The sequence below is a fragment of the Macaca fascicularis genome, chromosome 8 (assembly GCF_037993035.2).
Source record: "Macaca fascicularis isolate 582-1 chromosome 8, T2T-MFA8v1.1".
NCBI classification, from domain to species: domain Eukaryota; kingdom Metazoa; phylum Chordata; class Mammalia; order Primates; family Cercopithecidae; genus Macaca; species Macaca fascicularis.
In genome coordinates, this window is record NC_088382.1 from 51,598,174 (window position 1) to 51,617,533 (window position 19,360).

A 19,360-nucleotide genomic window follows, 5' to 3' on the forward strand; every position below is an offset into this window, starting at 1 on the left:
CTTAGTGTTCTGTTCATTCATCTCACAGAGCTACATCTGTATTTCGTGGATCTCTTTGCTAGCCTTATTTCTGTGGAATCTGAGAACAGATATTTCGGATCCCTTTGAAGACTATAGGGCCAAAGGAAATATCCTCTGATAACAAAGAGAAAGAAGCTTTCTGAGAAACTTCTTTGTGTTCTGTGAAATCATCTCACGGAGTTACAGCTTTCCCCTCAAGAAGCCTTTCGCTAAGACAGTTCTTGTGGAATTGGCAAAGTGATATTTGGAAGCCCATAGAGGGCTAAGGTGAAAAAGGAAATATCCTCAGATGAAATCTGGAAAGAAGCTTTCTGAGAAACTGCTTAGTGTTCTGTTCATTCATCTCACAGAGTTACATCTGTATTTCGTGGATCTCTTTGCTAGCCTTATTTCTGTGGAATCTGAGAACAGATATTTCGGATCCCTTTGAAGACTATATGGCCAAAGGAAATATCATCCGATAACAAAGAGAAAGAAGCTTTCTGAGAAACTTCTTTGTGTTCTGTGAAATCATCTCACAGAGTTACAGCTTTCCCCTCAAGAAGCCTTTCGCTAAGACAGTTCTTGTGGAATTGACAAAGTGATATTTGTAAGCCCATAGAGGGCTATGGTGAAAAAGGAAATATCCTCAGATGAAATCTGGAAAGAAGCTTTCTGAGAAACTGCTTAGTGTTCTGTTCATTCATCACACAGAGTTACATCTGTATTTCGTGGATCTCTTTGCTAGCCTTATTTCTGTGGAATCTGAGAACAGATATTTCGGATCCCTTTGAAGACTTTATGGCCAAAGGAAATATCATCCGATAACAAAGAGAAAGAAGCTTTCTGAGAAACTTCTTTGTGTTCTGTGAAATCATCTCACAGAGTTACAGCTTTCCCCTCAAGAAGCTTTTCGCTAAGTCAGTTCTTGTGGATTTGGCAAAGTGATATTTGGAAGCCCATAGTGGGCTATGGTGAAAAAGGAAATATCCTCAGATGAAATCTGGAAAGAAGCTTTCTGAGAAACTGCTCTGTGATGTGTGGCTTCCACTCACAGTGTTACATCTGTATTTCGTGGATCTCTTTGCTAGACTTATTTCTGTGGAATCTGAGAACAGATATTTCGGATCCCTTTGAAGACTATAGGGCCAAAGGAAATATCCTCTGATAACAAAGAGAAGGAAGCTTTCTGAGAAACTTCTTTGTGTTCTGTGAAATCATCTCACAGAGTTACAGCTTTCCCCTCAAGAAGCCTTTCGCTAAGACAGTTCTTGTGGAATTGGCAAAGTGATATTTGGAAGCCCATAGAGGGCTATGGTGAAAAAGGAAATATCCTCAGATGAAATCGGGAAAGAAGCTTTCTGAGAAACTGCTTAGTGTTCTGTTCATTCATCTCACAGAGTTACATCTGTGTTTCGTGGATCTCTTTGCTAGCCTTATTTCTGTGGAATCTGAGAACAGATATTTCGGATCCCTTTGAAGACTATAGGACCAAAGGAAATATCCTCCGATAACAAAGAGAAAGAAGCTTTCTGAGAAACTTCTTTGTGTTCTCTGAAATCATCTCACAGAGATACAGCTTTCCCCTCAAGAAGCCTTTCGCTAAGACAGTTCTTGTGGAATTGGCAAAGTGATATTTGGAAGCCCATAGAGGGCTATGGTGAAAAAGGAAATATCCTCAGATGAAATCTGGAAAGAAGCTTTCTGAGAAACTGCTTAGGGTTCTGTTCATTCATCTCACAGAGTTACATCTGTGTTTCGTGGATCTCTTTGCTAGCCTTATTTCTGTGGAATCTGAGAACAGATATTTCGGATCCCTTTGAACACTATACGGCCAAAGGAAATATCATCCGATAACAAAGAGAAAGAAGCTTTCTGAGAAACTTCTTTGTGTTCTGTGAAATCAACACACAGAGTTACAGCTTTCCCCTCAAGAAGCCTTTCGCTAAGACAGTTCTTGTGGAATTGGCAAAGTGATATTTGGAAGCCCATAGAGGGCTATGGTGAAAAAGGAAATATCCTCAGATGAAATCGGGAAAGAAGCTTTCTGAGAAACTGCTTAGTGTTCTGTTCATTCATCTCACAGAGTTACATCTGTGTTTCGTGGATCTCTTCGCTAGCCTTATTTCTGTGGAATCTGAGACCAGATATTTCGGATCCCTTTGAAGACTATAGGGCCAAAGGAAATATCCTCCGATAACAAAGAGAAAGAAGCTTTCTGAGAAACTTATTTGTGTTCTGTGAAATCATCTCACAGAGTTACAGCTTTCCCCTCAAGAAGCCTTTCGCTAAGACAGTTCATGTGGAATTGGCAAAGTGATATTTGGAAGACCATAGAGGGCTGTGGTGAAAAAGGAAATATCCTCAGATGAAATCTGGAAAGAAGCTTTCTGAGAAACTGCTTAGTGTTCTGTTCATTCATCTCACAGAGTTACATCTGTGTTTCGTGGATCTCTTTGCTAGCCTTATTTCTGTGGAATCTGAGAACAGATATTTCGGATCCCTTTGAAGACTATATGGCCAAAGGAAATATCCTCCGATAACAAAGAGAAAGAAGCTTTCTGAGAAACTTCTTTGTGTTCTATGAAATCATCTCACAGAGTTACAACTTTCCCCTCAAGAAGCCTTTCGCTAAGACAGTTCTTGTGGAACTGGCAAAGTGATATTTGTAAGCCCATAGAGGGCTATGGTGAAAAAGGAAATATCCTCAGATGAAATCTGGAAAGAAGCTTTCTGAGAAACTGCTCTGTGATGTGTGACTTCCACTCACAGAGTTACCTCTGTATTTCGTGGATCTCTTTGCTAGCCTTATTTCTGTGGAATCTGAGAACAGATATTTTGGATCCCTTTGAAGACTATAGGGCCATAGGAAATATCCTCTGATAACAAAGAGAAAGGAGCTTTCTGAGAAACTTCTTTGTGTTCTGTGAAATCATCTCACAGAGTTACAGCTTTCCCCTCAAGAAGCCTTTCGCCAAGACGGTTCTTGTGGAATTGGCAAAGTGATATTTTGAAGCCCGTAGAGGGCTATGGTGAAAAAGGAAATATCCTCAGATGAAATCTGGAAAGAAGCCTTCTGAGAAATTGCTTAGTGTTCTGTTCATTCATCTCATAGAATTACATCTGTGTTTCGTGGATCTCTTCGCTAGCCTTATTTCTGTGGAATCTGAGAACAGATATTTCGGATCCCTTTGAAGACTATAGGGCCAAAGGAAATATCCTCCGATAACAAAGAGAAAGAAGCTTTCTGAGAAACTTCTTTGTGTTCTGTGAAATCATCTCACAGAGTTACAGCTTTCCCCTCAAGCAGCCTTTCGCTAAGACCGTTCTTGTGGAATTGGCAAAGTGATATTTGGAAGCCCATAGAGGGCTATGGTGAAAAAGGAAATATCCTCAGATGAAATCTGGAAAGAAGCTTTCTGAGAAACTGCTTAGTGTTCTGTTCATTCATCTCACAGAGTTACATCTGTATTTCGTGGATCTCTTTGCTAGCCTTATTTCTGTGGAATCTGAGAACAGATATTTCGGATCCCTTTGAAGACTATAGGGCCAAAGGAAATATCATCCGATAACAAAGAGAAAGAAGCTTTCTGAGAAACTTCTTTGTGTTCTGTGAAATCATCTCACAGAGTTACAGCTTTCCCCTCAAGAAGCCTTTCGCTAAGACAGTTCTTGTGGAATTGGCAAAGTGATATTTGGAAGCCTATAGAGGGCTATGGTGAAAAAGGAAATATCCTCAGATGAAATCTGGAAAGAAGCTTTCTGAGAAACTGCTTAGTGTTCTGTTCATTCATCTCACAGAGTTATATCTGTATTTCGTGGATCTCTTTGCTAGCCTTATTTCTGTGGAATCTGAGAACAGATATTTCGGATCCCTTTGAAGACTAAAAGGCCAAAGGAAATATCATCCGATAACAAAGAGAAAGAAGCTTTCTGAGAAACTTCTTTGTGTTCTGTGAAATCATCTCACAGAGTTACAGCTTTCCCCTCAAGAAGCCTTTCGCTAAGACAGTTCTTGTGGAATAGAAAAAGTGATATTTGGAAGCCCATAGAGGGCTATGGTGAAAGAGGAAATATCCTCAGATGAAATGTGGAAAGAAGCTTTCTGAGAAACTGCTTAGTGTTCTGTTCATTCATCTCACAGAGTTACATCTGTGTTTCGTGGATCTCTTCGCTAGCCTTATTTCTGTGGAATCTGAGAACAGATATTTCGGATCCCTTTGAAGACTATAGGGCCAAAGGAAATATCCTCCGATAACAAAGAGAAAGAAGCTTTCTGAGAAACTTCTTTGTGTTCTGTGAAATCATCTCACAGAGTTACAGCTTTCCCCTCAATAAGCCTTTCGCTAAGACAGTTCTTGAGGAATTGGCAAAGTGATATTTGGAAGCCCATAGAGGGCTATGGTGAAAAAGGAAATATCCTCAGATGAAATCTGGAAAGAAGCTTTCTGAGAAACTGCTTAGTGTTCTGTTCATTCATCTCACAGTGTTACATCTGTGTTTCGTGGATCTCTTTGCTAGCCTTATTTCTGTGGAATCTGAGAACAGATATTTCGGATCCCTTTTTAGACTATATGGCCAAAGGAAATATCCTCCGATAACAAAGAGAAAGAAGCTTTCTGAGAAACTTCTTTGTGTTCTATGAAATCATCTCACAGAGTTACAACTTTCCCCTCAAGAAGCCTTTCGCTAAGACAGTTCTTGTGGAATTGGCAATGTGATATTTGGAAGCCCATAGAGGGCTATGGTGAAAAAGGAAATATCCTCAGATGAAATCTGGAAAGAAGCTTTCTGAGAAACTGCTCTGTGATGTGTGACTTCCACTCACAGAGTTACATCTGTATTTCGTGGATCTCTTTGCTAGCCTTATTTCTGTGGAATCTGAGAACGGATATTTCGGATCCCTTTGAAGACTACAGGGCCAAAGGAAATATCCTCTGATAACAAAGAGAAAGAAGCTTTCTGAGAAACTTCTTTGTGTTCTGTGAAATCATCTCACAGAGTTACAGCTTTCCCCTCAAGAAGCCTTTCGCCAAGACAGTTCTTGTGGAATTGGCAAAGTGATATTTTGAAGCCCGTAGAGGGCTATGGTGGAAAAGGAAATATCCTCAGATGAAATCTGGAAAGAAGCTTTCTGAGAAACTGCTTAGTGTTCTGTTCATTCATCTCACAGAGTTACATCTGTATTTCGTGGATCTCTTTGCTAGCCTTATTTCTGTGAAATCTGAGAACAGATATTTCGGATCCCTTTGAAGACTATATGGCCAAAGGAAATATCATCCGATAACAAAGAGAAAGAAGCTTTCTGAGAAACTTATTTGTGTTCTGTGAAATCATCTCACAGAGTTACAGCTTTCCCCTCAAGAAGCCTTTCGCTAAGACAGTTCTTGTGGAATTGACAAAGTGATATTTGGAAGCCCATAGAGGGCTATGGTGAAAAAGGAAATAACCTCAGATGAAATCTGGAAAGAAGCTTTCTGAGAAACTGCTTAGTGTTCTGTTCATTCATCTCACAGAGTTACATCTGTATTTCCTGGATCTCTTTGCTAGCCTTATTTCTGTGGAAACTGAGAACAGATATTTCGGATCCCTTTGAAGACTATATGGCCAAAGGAAATATCATCCGATAACAAAGAGAAAGAAGCTTTCTGAGAAACTTCTTTGTGTTCTGTGAAATCATCTCACAGAGTTACAGCTTTCCCCTCAAGAAGCCTTTCGCTAAGACAGTTCTTGTGGAATTGGCAAAGTGATATTTGGAAGCCCATAGAGGGCTATGGTGAAAAAGGAAATATCCTCAGATGAAATCTGGAAAGAAGCTTTCTGAGAAACTGCTCTGTGATGTGTGACTTCCACTCACAGAGTTACATCTGTATTTCGTGGATCTCTTTGCTAGCCTTATTTCTGTGGAATCTGAGAACGGATATTTCGGATCCCTTTGAAGACTATAGGGCCATAGGAAATGTCCTCTGATAACAAAGAGAAAGAAGCTTTCTGAGAAACTTCTTTGTGTTCTGTGAAATCATCTCACAGAGTTACAGCTTTCCCCTCAAGAAGCCTTTCGCTAAGACAGTTCTTGTGGAATTGTCAAAGTGATACTTGGAAGCCCATAGAGGGCTATGGTGAAAAAGGAAATATCCTCAGATGAAATCTGGAAAGAAGCTTTCTGAGAAACTGCTTAGTGTTCTGTTCATTCATCTCACAGAGCTACATCTGTATTTCGTGGATCTCTTTGCTAGCCTTATTTCTGTGGAATCTGAGAACAGATATTTCGGATCCCTTTGAAGACTATAGGGCCAAAGGAAATATCCTCTGATAACAAAGAGAAAGAAGCTTTCTGAGAAACTTCTTTGTGTTCTGTGAAATCATCTCACGGAGTTACAGCTTTCCCCTCAAGAAGCCTTTCGCTAAGACAGTTCTTGTGGAATTGGCAAAGTGATATTTGGAAGCCCATAGAGGGCTAAGGTGAAAAAGGAAATATCCTCAGATGAAATCTGGAAAGAAGCTTTCTGAGAAACTGCTTAGTGTTCTGTTCATTCATCTCACAGAGTTACATCTGTATTTCGTGGATCTCTTTGCTAGCCTTATTTCTGTGGAATCTGAGAACAGATATTTCGGATCCCTTTGAAGACTATATGGCCAAAGGAAATATCATCCGATAACAAAGAGAAAGAAGCTTTCTGAGAAACTTCTTTGTGTTCTGTGAAATCATCTCACGGAGTTACAGCTTTCCCCTCAAGAAGCCTTTCGCTAAGACAGTTCTTGTGGAATTGACAAAGTGATATTTGTAAGCCCATAGAGGGCTATGGTGAAAAAGGAAATATCCTCAGATGAAATCTGGAAAGAAGCTTTCTGAGAAACTGCTTAGTGTTCTGTTCATTCATCTCACAGAGTTACATCTGTATTTCGTGGATCTCTTTGCTAGCCTTATTTCTGTGGAATCTGAGAACAGATATTTCGGATCCCTTTGAAGACTATATGGCCAAAGGAAATATCATCCGATAACAAAGAGAAAGAAGCTTTCTGAGAAACTTCTTTGTGTTCTGTGAAATCATCTCACAGAGTTACAGCTTTCCCCTCAAGAAGCTTTTCGCTAAGTCTGTTCTTGTGGAATTGGCAAAGTGATATTTGGAAGCCCATAGAGGGCTATGGTGAAAAAGGAAATATCCTCAGATGAAATCTGGAAAGAAGCTTTCTGAGAAACTGCTCTGTGATGTGTGACTTCCACTCACAGTGTTACATCTGTATTTCGTGGATCTCTTTGCTAGACTTATTTCTGTGGAATCTGAGAACAGATATTTCGGATCCCTTTGAAGACTATAGGGCCAAAGGAAATATCCTCTGATAACAAAGAGAAGGAAGCTTTCTGAGAAACTTCTTTGTGTTCTGTGAAATCATCTCACAGAGTTACAGCTTTCCCCTCAAGAAGCCTTTCGCTAAGACAGTTCTTGTGGAATTGGCAAAGTGATATTTGGAAGCCCATAGAGGGCTATGGTGAAAAAGGAAATATCCTCAGATGAAATCGGGAAAGAAGCTTTCTGAGAAACTGCTTAGTGTTCTGTTCATTCATCTCACAGAGTTACATCTGTGTTTCGTGGATCTCTTTGCTAGCCTTATTTCTGTGGAATCTGAGAACAGATATTTCGGATCCCTTTGAAGACGATAGGACCAAAGGAAATATCCTCCGATAACAAAGAGAAAGAAGCTTTCTGAGAAACTTCTTTGTGTTCTCTGAAATCATCTCACAGAGATACAGCTTTCCCCTCAAGAAGCCTTTCGCTAAGACAGTTCTTGTGGAATTGGCAAAGTGATATTTGGAAGCCCATAGAGGGCTATGGTGAAAAAGGAAATATCCTCAGATGAAATCTGGAAAGAAGCTTTCTGAGAAACTGCTTAGTGTTCTGTTCATTCATCTCACAGAGTTACATCTGTGTTTCGTGGATCTCTTTGCTAGCCTTATTTCTGTGGAATCTGAGAACAGATATTTCGGATCCCTTTGAACACTATACGGCCAAAGGAAATATCATCCGATAACAAAGAGAAAGAAGCTTTCTGAGAAACTTCTTTGTGTTCTGTGAAATCAACACACAGAGTTACAGCTTTCCCCTCAAGAAGCCTTTCGCTAAGACAGTTCTTGTGGAATTCGCAAAGTGATATTTGGAAGCCCATAGAGGGCTATGGTGAAAAAGGAAATATCCTCAGATGAAATCGGGAAAGAAGCTTTCTGAGAAACTGCTTAGTGTTCTGTTCATTCATCTCACAGAGTTACATCTGTGTTTCGTGGATCTCTTCGCTAGCCTTATTTCTGTGGAATCTGAGAACAGATATTTCGGATCCCTTTGAAGACTATAGGGCCAAAGGAAATATCCTCCGATAACAAAGAGAAAGAAGATTTCTGAGAAACTTCTTTGTGTTCTATGAAATCATCTCACAGAGTTACAACTTTCCCCTCAAGAAGCCTTTCGCTAAGACAGTTCTTGTGGAACTGGCAAAGTGATATTTGGAAGCCCATAGAGGGCTATGGTGAAAAAGGAAATATCCTCAGATGAAATCTGGAAAGAAGCTTTCTGAGAAACTGCTCTGTGATGTGTGACTTCCACTCACAGAGTTACCTCTGTATTTCCTGGATCTCTTTGCTAGCCTTATTTCTTTGGAATCTGAGAACAGATATTTCGGATCCCTTTGAAGACTATAGGGCCATAGGAAATATCCTCTGATAACAAAGAGAAAGGAGCTTTCTGAGAAACTTCTTTGTGTTCTGTGAAATCATCTCACAGAGTTACAGCTTTCCCCTCAAGAAGCCTTTCGCCAAGACGGTTCTTGTGGAATTGGCAAAGTGATATTTTGAAGCCCCTAGAGGGCTATGGTGAAAAAGGAAATATCCTCAGATGAAATCTGGAAAGAAGCCTTCTGAGAAACTGCTTAGTGTTCTGTTCATTCATCTCATAGAATTACATCTGTGTTTCGTGGATCTCTTCGCTAGCCTTATTTCTGTGGAATCTGAGAACAGATATTTCGGATCCCTTTGAAGACTATAGGGCCAAAGGAAATATCCTCCGATAACAAAGAGAAAGAAGCTTTCTGAGAAACTTCTTTGTGTTCTGTGAAATCATCTCACAGAGATACAGCTTTCCCCTCAAGCAGGCTTTCGCTAAGACCGTTCTTGTGGAATTGGCAAAGTGATATTTGGAAGCCCATAGAGGGCTATGGTGAAAAAGGAAATATCCTCAGATGAAATCTGGAAAGAAGCTTTCTGAGAAACTGCTCTGTGATGTGTGACTTCCACTCACAGTGTTACATCTGTATTTCGTGGATCTCTTTGCTAGCCTTATTTCTGTGGAATCTGAGAACAGATATTTCGGATCCCCTTGAAGACTATAGGGCCAAAGGAAATATCCTCTGATAACAAAGAGAAGGAAGCTTTCTGAGAAACTTCTTTGTGTTCTGTGAAATCATCTCACAGAGTTACAGCTTTCCCCTCAAGAAGCCTTTCGCTAAGACAGTTCTTGTGGAATTGTCAAAGTGATATTTTGAAGCCCATAGAGGGCTATGGTGAAAAAGGAAATATCCTCAGATGAAATCGGGAAAGAAGCTTTCTGAGAAACTGCTTAGTGTTCTGTTCTTTCATCTCACAGAGTTACATCTGTGTTTCGTGGATCTCTTTGCTAGCCTTATTTCTGTGGAATCTGAGAACAGATATTTCGGATCCCTTTGAAGACTATAGGACCAAAGGAAATATCCTCCGATAACAAAGAGAAAGAAGCTTTCTGAGAAACTTCTTTGTGTTCTGTGAAATCATCTCACAGAGATACAGCTTTCCTCTCAAGAAGCCTTTCGCTAAGACAGTTCTTGTGGAATTGACAAAGTGATATTTGGAAGCCCATAGAGGGCTATGGTGAAAGAGGAAATATCCTCAGATGAAATGTGGAAAGAAGCTTTCTGAGAAACTGCTTAGTGTTCTGTTCATTCATCTCACAGAGTTACATCTGTATTTCGTGGATCTCTTTGCTAGCCTTATTTCTGTGGAATCTGAGAACAGATATTTCGGATCCCTTTGAAGACTATATGGCCAAAGGAAAAATCATCCGATAACAAAGAGAAAGAAGCTTTCTGAGAAACTTATTTGTGTTCTGTGAAATCATCTCACAGAGTTACAGCTTTCCCCTCAAGAAGCCTTTCGCTAAGACAGTTCTTGTGGAATTGACAAAGTGATATTTGGAAGCCCATAGAGGGCTATGGTGAAAAAGGAAATATCCTCAGATGAAATCTGGAAAGAAGCTTTCTGAGAAACTGCTTAGTGTTCTGTTCATTCATCTCACAGAATTACATCTGTATTTCGTGGATCTCTTTGCTAGCCTTATTTCTGTGGAATCTGAGAACAGATATTTCGGATCCCTTTGAAGACTATATGGCCAAAGGAAATATCATCCGATAACAAAGAGAAAGAAGCTTTCTGAGAAACTTCTTTGTGTTCTGTGAAATCATCTCACAGAGTTACAGCTTTCCCCTCAAGAAGCCTTTCGCTAAGTCAGTTCTTGTGGAATTGGCAAAGTGATATTTGGAAGCCCATAGAGGGCTATGGTGAAAAAGGAAATATCCTCAGATGAAATCTGGAAAGAAGCTTTCTGAGAAACTGCTCTGTGATGTGTGACTTCCACTCACAGTGTTACATCTGTATTTCGTGGATCTCTTTGCTAGCCTTATTTCTGTGGAATCTGAGAACAGATATTTCGGATCCCCTTGAAGACTATAGGGCCAAAGGAAATATCCTCTGATAACAAAGAGAAGGAAGCTTTCTGAGAAACTTCTTTGTGTTCTGTGAAATCATCTCACAGAGTTACAGCTTTCCCCTCAAGAAGCCTTTCGCTAAGACAGTTCTTGTGGAATTGTCAAAGTGATATTTTGAAGCCCATAGAGGGCTATGGTGAAAAAGGAAATATCCTCAGATGAAATCGGGAAAGAAGCTTTCTGAGAAACTGCTTAGTGTTCTGTTCTTTCATCTCACAGAGTTACATCTGTGTTTCGTGGATCTCTTTGCTAGCCTTATTTCTGTGGAATCTGAGAACAGATATTTCGGATCCCTTTGAAGACTATAGGACCAAAGGAAATATCCTCCGATAACAAAGAGAAAGAAGCTTTCTGAGAAACTTCTTTGTGTTCTGTGAAATCATCTCACAGAGATACAGCTTTCCCCTCAAGAAGCCTTTCGCTAAGACAGTTCTTGTGGAATTGGCAAAGTGATATTTGGAAGCCCATAGAGGGCTATGGTGAAAAAGGAAATATCCTCAGATGAAATCTGTAAAGAAGCTTTCTGAGATACTGCTTAGTGTTCTGTTCATTCATCTCACAGAGTTACATCTGTGTTTCGTGGATCTCTTTGCTAGCCTTATTTCTGTGGAATCTGAGAACAGATATTTCGGATCCCTTTGAACACTATACGGCCAAAGGAAATATCATCCGATAACAAAGAGAAAGAAGCTTTCTGAGAAACTTCTTTGTGTTCTGTGAAATCAACACACAGAGTTACAGCTTTCCCCTCAAGAAGCCTTTCGCTAAGACAGTTCTTGTGGAATTGGCAAAGTGATATTTGGAAGCCCATAGAGGGCTATGGTGAAAAAGGAAATATCCTCAGATGAAATCTGGAAAGAAGCTTTCTGAGAAACTGCTTAGTGTTCTGTTCATTCATCTCACAGAGTTACATCTGTATTTAGTGGATCTCTTTGCTAGCCTTATTTCTGTGGAATCTGAGAACAGATATTTCGGATCCCTTTGAAGACTATAAGGCCAAAGGAAATATCATCCGATAACAAAGAGAAAGAAGCTTTCTGAGAAACTTCTTTGTGTTCTGTGAAATCATCTCACAGAGTTACAGCTTTCCCCTCAAGAAGCCTTTCGCTAAGACAGTTCTTGTGGAATTGACAAAGTGATATTTGGAAGCCCATAGAGGGCTATGGTGAAAGAGGAAATATCCTCAGATGAAATGTGGAAAGAAGCTTTCTGAGAAACTGCTTAGTGTTCTGTTCATTCATCTCACAGAGTTACATCTGTATTTCGTGGATCTCTTTGCTAGCCTTATTTCTGTGGAATCTGAGAACAGATATTTCGGATCCCTTTGAAGACTATATGGCCAAAGGAAAAATCATCCGATAACAAAGAGAAAGAAGCTTTCTGAGAAACTTATTTGTGTTCTGTGAAATCATCTCACAGAGTTACAGCTTTCCCCTCAAGAAGCCTTTCGCTAAGACAGTTCTTGTGGAATTGACAAAGTGATATTTGGAAGCCCATAGAGGGCTATGGTGAAAAAGGAAATATCCTCAGATGAAATCTGGAAAGAAGCTTTCTGAGAAACTGCTTAGTGTTCTGTTCATTCATCTCACAGAATTACATCTGTATTTCGTGGATCTCTTTGCTAGCCTTATTTCTGTGGAATCTGAGAACAGATATTTCGGATCCCTTTGAAGACTATATGGCCAAAGGAAATATCATCCGATAACAAAGAGAAAGAAGCTTTCTGAGAAACTTCTTTGTGTTCTGTGAAATCATCTCACAGAGTTACAGCTTTCCCCTCAAGAAGCCTTTCGCTAAGTCAGTTCTTGTGGAATTGGCAAAGTGATATTTGGAAGCCCATAGAGGGCTATGGTGAAAAAGGAAATATCCTCAGATGAAATCTGGAAAGAAGCTTTCTGAGAAACTGCTCTGTGATGTGTGACTTCCACTCACAGTGTTACATCTGTATTTCGTGGATCTCTTTGCTAGCCTTATTTCTGTGGAATCTGAGAACAGATATTTCGGATCCCCTTGAAGACTATAGGGCCAAAGGAAATATCCTCTGATAACAAAGAGAAGGAAGCTTTCTGAGAAACTTCTTTGTGTTCTGTGAAATCATCTCACAGAGTTACAGCTTTCCCCTCAAGAAGCCTTTCGCTAAGACAGTTCTTGTGGAATTGTCAAAGTGATATTTTGAAGCCCATAGAGGGCTATGGTGAAAAAGGAAATATCCTCAGATGAAATCGGGAAAGAAGCTTTCTGAGAAACTGCTTAGTGTTCTGTTCTTTCATCTCACAGAGTTACATCTGTGTTTCGTGGATCTCTTTGCTAGCCTTATTTCTGTGGAATCTGAGAACAGATATTTCGGATCCCTTTGAAGACTATAGGACCAAAGGAAATATCCTCCGATAACAAAGAGAAAGAAGCTTTCTGAGAAACTTCTTTGTGTTCTGTGAAATCATCTCACAGAGATACAGCTTTCCTCTCAAGAAGCCTTTCGCTAAGACAGTTCTTGTGGAATTGGCAAAGTGATATTTGGAAGCCCATAGAGGGCTATGGTGAAAAAGGAAATATCCTCAGATGAAATCGGGAAAGAAGCTTTCTGAGAAACTGCTTAGTGTTCTGTTCATTCATCTCACAGAGTTACATCTGTGTTTCGTGGATCTCTTTGCTAGCCTTATTTCTGTGGAATCTGAGAACAGATATTTCGGATCCCTTTGAACACTATACGGCCAAAGGAAATATCATCCGATAACAAAGAGGAAGAAGCTTTCTGAGAAACTTCTTTGTGTTCCGTGAAATCAACACACAGAGTTACAGCTTTCCCCTCAAGAAGCCTTTCGCTAAGACAGTTCTTGTGGAATTGGCAAAGTGATATTTGGAAGCCCATAGAGGGCTATGGTGAAAAAGGAAATATCCTCAGATGAAATCTGGAAAGAAGCTTTCTGAGAAACTGCTTAGTGTTCTGTTCATTCATCTCACAGAGTTACATCTGTGTTTCGTGGATCTCTTCGCTAGTCTTATTTCTGTGGAATCTGAGAACAGATATTTCGGATCCCTTTGAAGACTATATGGCCAAAGGAAATATCCTCTGATAACAAAGAGAAAGAAGCTTTCTGAGAAACTTCTTTGTGTTCTATGAAATCATCTCACAGAGTTACAACTTTCCCCTCAAGAAGCCTTTCGCTAAGACAGTTCTTGTGGAATTGGCAAAGTGATATTTGGAAGCCCATAGAGGGCTATGGTGAAAAAGGAAATATCCTCAGATGAAATCTGGAAAGAAGCTTTCTGAGAAACTGCTCTGTGATGTGTGACTTCCACTCACAGAGTTACCTCCGTATTTCGTGGATCTCTTTGCTAGCCTTATTTCTGTGGAATCTGAGAACAGATATTTCGGATCCCTTTGAAGACTATAGGGCCATAGGAAATATCCTCTGATAACAAACAGAAAGAAGCTTTCTGAGACACTTCTTTGTGTTCTGTGAAATCATCTCACAGAGTTACAGCTTTCTCCTCAAGAAGCCTTTCGCCAAGACAGTTCTTGTGGAATTGGCAAAGTGATATTTTGAAGCCCGTAGAGGGCTATGGTGAAAAAGGAAATATCCTCAGATGAAATCTGGAAAGAAGCCTTCTGAGAAACTGCTTAGTGTTCTGTTCATTCATCTCATAGAATTACATCTGTGTTTCGTGGATCTCTTCGCTAGCCTTATTTCTGTGGAATCTGAGAACATATATTTCGGATCCCTTTGAAGACTATAGGGCCAAAGGAAATATCCTCCGATAACAAAGAGAAAGAAGCTTTCTGAGAAACTTCTTTGTGTTCTGTGAAATCATCTCACAGAGTTACAGCTTTCCCCTCAAGCAGCCTTTCGCTAAGACAGTTCTTGTGGAATTGGCAAAGTGATATTTGGAAGCCCATAGAGGGCTATGGTGAAAAAGGAAATATCCTCAGATGAAATCTGGAAAGAAGCTTTCTGAGATACTGCTTAGTGTTCTGTTCATTCATCTCACAGAGTTACATCTGTGTTTCGTGGATCTCTTTGCTAGCCTTATTTCTGTGGAATCTGAGAACAGATATTTCGGATCCCTTTGAACACTATACGGCCAAAGGAAATATCATCCGATAACAAAGAGAAAGAAGCTTTCTGAGAAACTTCTTTGTGTTCTGTGAAATCAACACACAGAGTTACAGCTTTCCCCTCAAGAAGCCTTTCGCTAAGACAGTTCTTGTGGAATTGGCAAAGTGATATTTGGAAGCCCATAGAGGGCTATGGTGAAAAAGGAAATATCCTCAGATGAAATCTGGAAAGAAGCTTTCTGAGAAACTGCTTAGTGTTCTGTTCATTCATCTCACAGAGTTACATCTGTATTTAGTGGATCTCTTTGCTAGCCTTATTTCTGTGGAATCTGAGAACAGATATTTCGGATCCCTTTGAAGACTATAAGGCCAAAGGAAATATCATCCGATAACAAAGAGAAAGAAGCTTTCTGAGAAACTTCTTTGTGTTCTGTGAAATCATCTCACAGAGTTACAGCTTTCCCCTCAAGAAGCCTTTCGCTAAGACAGTTCTTGTGGAATTGACAAAGTGATATTTGGAAGCCCATAGAGGGCTATGGTGAAAGAGGAAATATCCTCAGATGAAATGTGGAAAGAAGCTTTCTGAGAAACTGCTTAGTGTTCTGTTCATTCATCTCACAGAGTTACATCTGTATTTCGTGGATCTCTTTGCTAGCCTTATTTCTGTGGAATCTGAGAACAGATATTTCGGATCCCTTTGAAGACTATATGGCCAAAGGAAAAATCATCCGATAACAAAGAGAAAGAAGCTTTCTGAGAAACTTATTTGTGTTCTGTGAAATCATCTCACAGAGTTACAGCTTTCCCCTCAAGAAGCCTTTCGCTAAGACAGTTCTTGTGGAATTGACAAAGTGATATTTGGAAGCCCATAGAGGGCTATGGTGAAAAAGGAAATATCCTCAGATGAAATCTGGAAAGAAGCTTTCTGAGAAACTGCTTAGTGTTCTGTTCATTCATCTCACAGAATTACATCTGTATTTCGTGGATCTCTTTGCTAGCCTTATTTCTGTGGAATCTGAGAACAGATATTTCGGATCCCTTTGAAGACTATATGGCCAAAGGAAATATCATCCGATAACAAAGAGAAAGAAGCTTTCTGAGAAACTTCTTTGTGTTCTGTGAAATCATCTCACAGAGTTACAGCTTTCCCCTCAAGAAGCCTTTCGCTAAGTCAGTTCTTGTGGAATTGGCAAAGTGATATTTGGAAGCCCATAGAGGGCTATGGTGAAAAAGGAAATATCCTCAGATGAAATCTGGAAAGAAGCTTTCTGAGAAACTGCTCTGTGATGTGTGACTTCCACTCACAGTGTTACATCTGTATTTCGTGGATCTCTTTGCTAGCCTTATTTCTGTGGAATCTGAGAACAGATATTTCGGATCCCCTTGAAGACTATAGGGCCAAAGGAAATATCCTCTGATAACAAAGAGAAGGAAGCTTTCTGAGAAACTTCTTTGTGTTCTGTGAAATCATCTCACAGAGTTACAGCTTTCCCCTCAAGAAGCCTTTCGCTAAGACAGTTCTTGTGGAATTGTCAAAGTGATATTTTGAAGCCCATAGAGGGCTATGGTGAAAAAGGAAATATCCTCAGATGAAATCGGGAAAGAAGCTTTCTGAGAAACTGCTTAGTGTTCTGTTCTTTCATCTCACAGAGTTACATCTGTGTTTCGTGGATCTCTTTGCTAGCCTTATTTCTGTGGAATCTGAGAACAGATATTTCGGATCCCTTTGAAGACTATAGGACCAAAGGAAATATCCTCCGATAACAAAGAGAAAGAAGCTTTCTGAGAAACTTCTTTGTGTTCTGTGAAATCATCTCACAGAGATACAGCTTTCCTCTCAAGAAGCCTTTCGCTAAGACAGTTCTTGTGGAATTGGCAAAGTGATATTTGGAAGCCCATAGAGGGCTATGGTGAAAAAGGAAATATCCTCAGATGAAATCGGGAAAGAAGCTTTCTGAGAAACTGCTTAGTGTTCTGTTCATTCATCTCACAGAGTTACATCTGTGTTTCGTGGATCTCTTTGCTAGCCTTATTTCTGTGGAATCTGAGAACAGATATTTCGGATCCCTTTGAACACTATACGGCCAAAGGAAATATCATCCGATAACAAAGAGGAAGAAGCTTTCTGAGAAACTTCTTTGTGTTCCGTGAAATCAACACACAGAGTTACAGCTTTCCCCTCAAGAAGCCTTTCGCTAAGACAGTTCTTGTGGAATTGGCAAAGTGATATTTGGAAGCCCATAGAGGGCTATGGTGAAAAAGGAAATATCCTCAGATGAAATCTGGAAAGAAGCTTTCTGAGAAACTGCTTAGTGTTCTGTTCATTCATCTCACAGAGTTACATCTGTGTTTCGTGGATCTCTTCGCTAGTCTTATTTCTGTGGAATCTGAGAACAGATATTTCGGATCCCTTTGAAGACTATATGGCCAAAGGAAATATCCTCTGATAACAAAGAGAAAGAAGCTTTCTGAGAAACTTCTTTGTGTTCTATGAAATCATCTCACAGAGTTACAACTTTCCCCTCAAGAAGCCTTTCGCTAAGACAGTTCTTGTGGAATTGGCAAAGTGATATTTGGAAGCCCATAGAGGGCTATGGTGAAAAAGGAAATATCCTCAGATGAAATCTGGAAAGAAGCTTTCTGAGAAACTGCTCTGTGATGTGTGACTTCCACTCACAGAGTTACCTCCGTATTTCGTGGATCTCTTTGCTAGCCTTATTTCTGTGGAATCTGAGAACAGATATTTCGGATCCCTTTGAAGACTATAGGGCCATAGGAAATATCCTCTGATAACAAACAGAAAGAAGCTTTCTGAGACACTTCTTTGTGTTCTGTGAAATCATCTCACAGAGTTACAGCTTTCTCCTCAAGAAGCCTTTCGCCAAGACAGTTCTTGTGGAATTGGCAAAGTGATATTTTGAAGCCCGTAGAGGGCTATGGTGAAAAAGGAAATATCCTCAGATGAAATCTGGAAAGAAGCCTTCTGAGAAACTGCTTAGTGTTCTGTTCATTCATCTCATAGAATTACATCTGTGTTTCGTGGATCTCTTCGCTAGCCTTATTTCTGTGGAATCTGAGAACATATATTTCGGATCCCTTTGAAGACTATAGGGCCAAAGGAAATATCCTCCGATAACAAAGAGAAAGAAGCTTTCTGAGAAACTTCTTTGTGTTCTGTGAAATCATCTCACAGAGTTACAGCTTTCCCCTCAAGCAGCCTTTCGCTAAGACAGTTCTTGTGGAATTGGCAAAGTGATATTTGGAAGCCCATAGAGGGCTATGGTGAAAAAGGAAATATCCTCAGATGAAATCTGGAAAGAAGCTTTCTGAGATACTGCTTAGTGTTCTGTTCATTCATCTCACAGAGTTACATCTGTGTTTCGTGGATCTCTTTGCTAGCCTTATTTCTGTGGAATCTGAGAACAGATATTTCGGATCCCTTTGAACACTATACGGCCAAAGGAAATATCATCCGATAACAAAGAGAAAGAAGCTTTCTGAGAAACTTCTTTGTGTTCTGTGAAATCAACACACAGAGTTACAGCTTTCCCCTCAAGAAGCCTTTCGCTAAGACAGTTCTTGTGGAATTGGCAAAGTGATATTTGGAAGCCCATAGAGGGCTATGGTGAAAAAGGAAATATCCTCAGATGAAATCTGGAAAGAAGCTTTCTGAGAAACTGCTTAGTGTTCTGTTCATTCATCTCACAGAGTTACATCTGTATTTAGTGGATCTCTTTGCTAGCCTTATTTCTGTGGAATCTGAGAACAGATATTTCGGATCCCTTTGAAGACTATAAGGCCAAAGGAAATATCATCCGATAACAAAGAGAAAGAAGCTTTCTGAGAAACTTCTTTGTGTTCTGTGAAATCATCTCACAGAGTTACAGCTTTCCCCTCAAGAAGCCTTTCGCTAAGACAGTTCTTGTGGAATTGACAAAGTGATATTTGGAAGCCCATAGAGGGCTATGGTGAAAGAGGAAATATCCTCAGATGAAATGTGGAAAGAAGCTTTCTGAGAAACTGCTTAGTGTTCTGTTCATTCATCTCACAGAGTTACATCTGTATTTCGTGGATCTCTTTGCTAGCCTTATTTCTGTGGAATCTGAGAACAGATATTTCGGATCCCTTTGAAGACTATATGGCCAAAGGAAAAATCATCCGATAACAAAGAGAAAGAAGCTTTCTGAGAAACTTATTTGTGTTCTGTGAAATCATCTCACAGAGTTACAGCTTTCCCCTCAAGAAGCCTTTCGCTAAGACAGTTCTTGTGGAATTGACAAAGTGATATTTGGAAGCCCATAGAGGGCTATGGTGAAAAAGGAAATATCCTCAGATGAAATCTGGAAAGAAGCTTTCTGAGAAACTGCTTAGTGTTCTGTTCATTCATCTCACAGAATTACATCTGTATTTCGTGGATCTCTTTGCTAGCCTTATTTCTGTGGAATCTGAGAACAGATATTTCGGATCCCTTTGAAGACTATATGGCCAAAGGAAATATCATCCGATAACAAAGAGAAA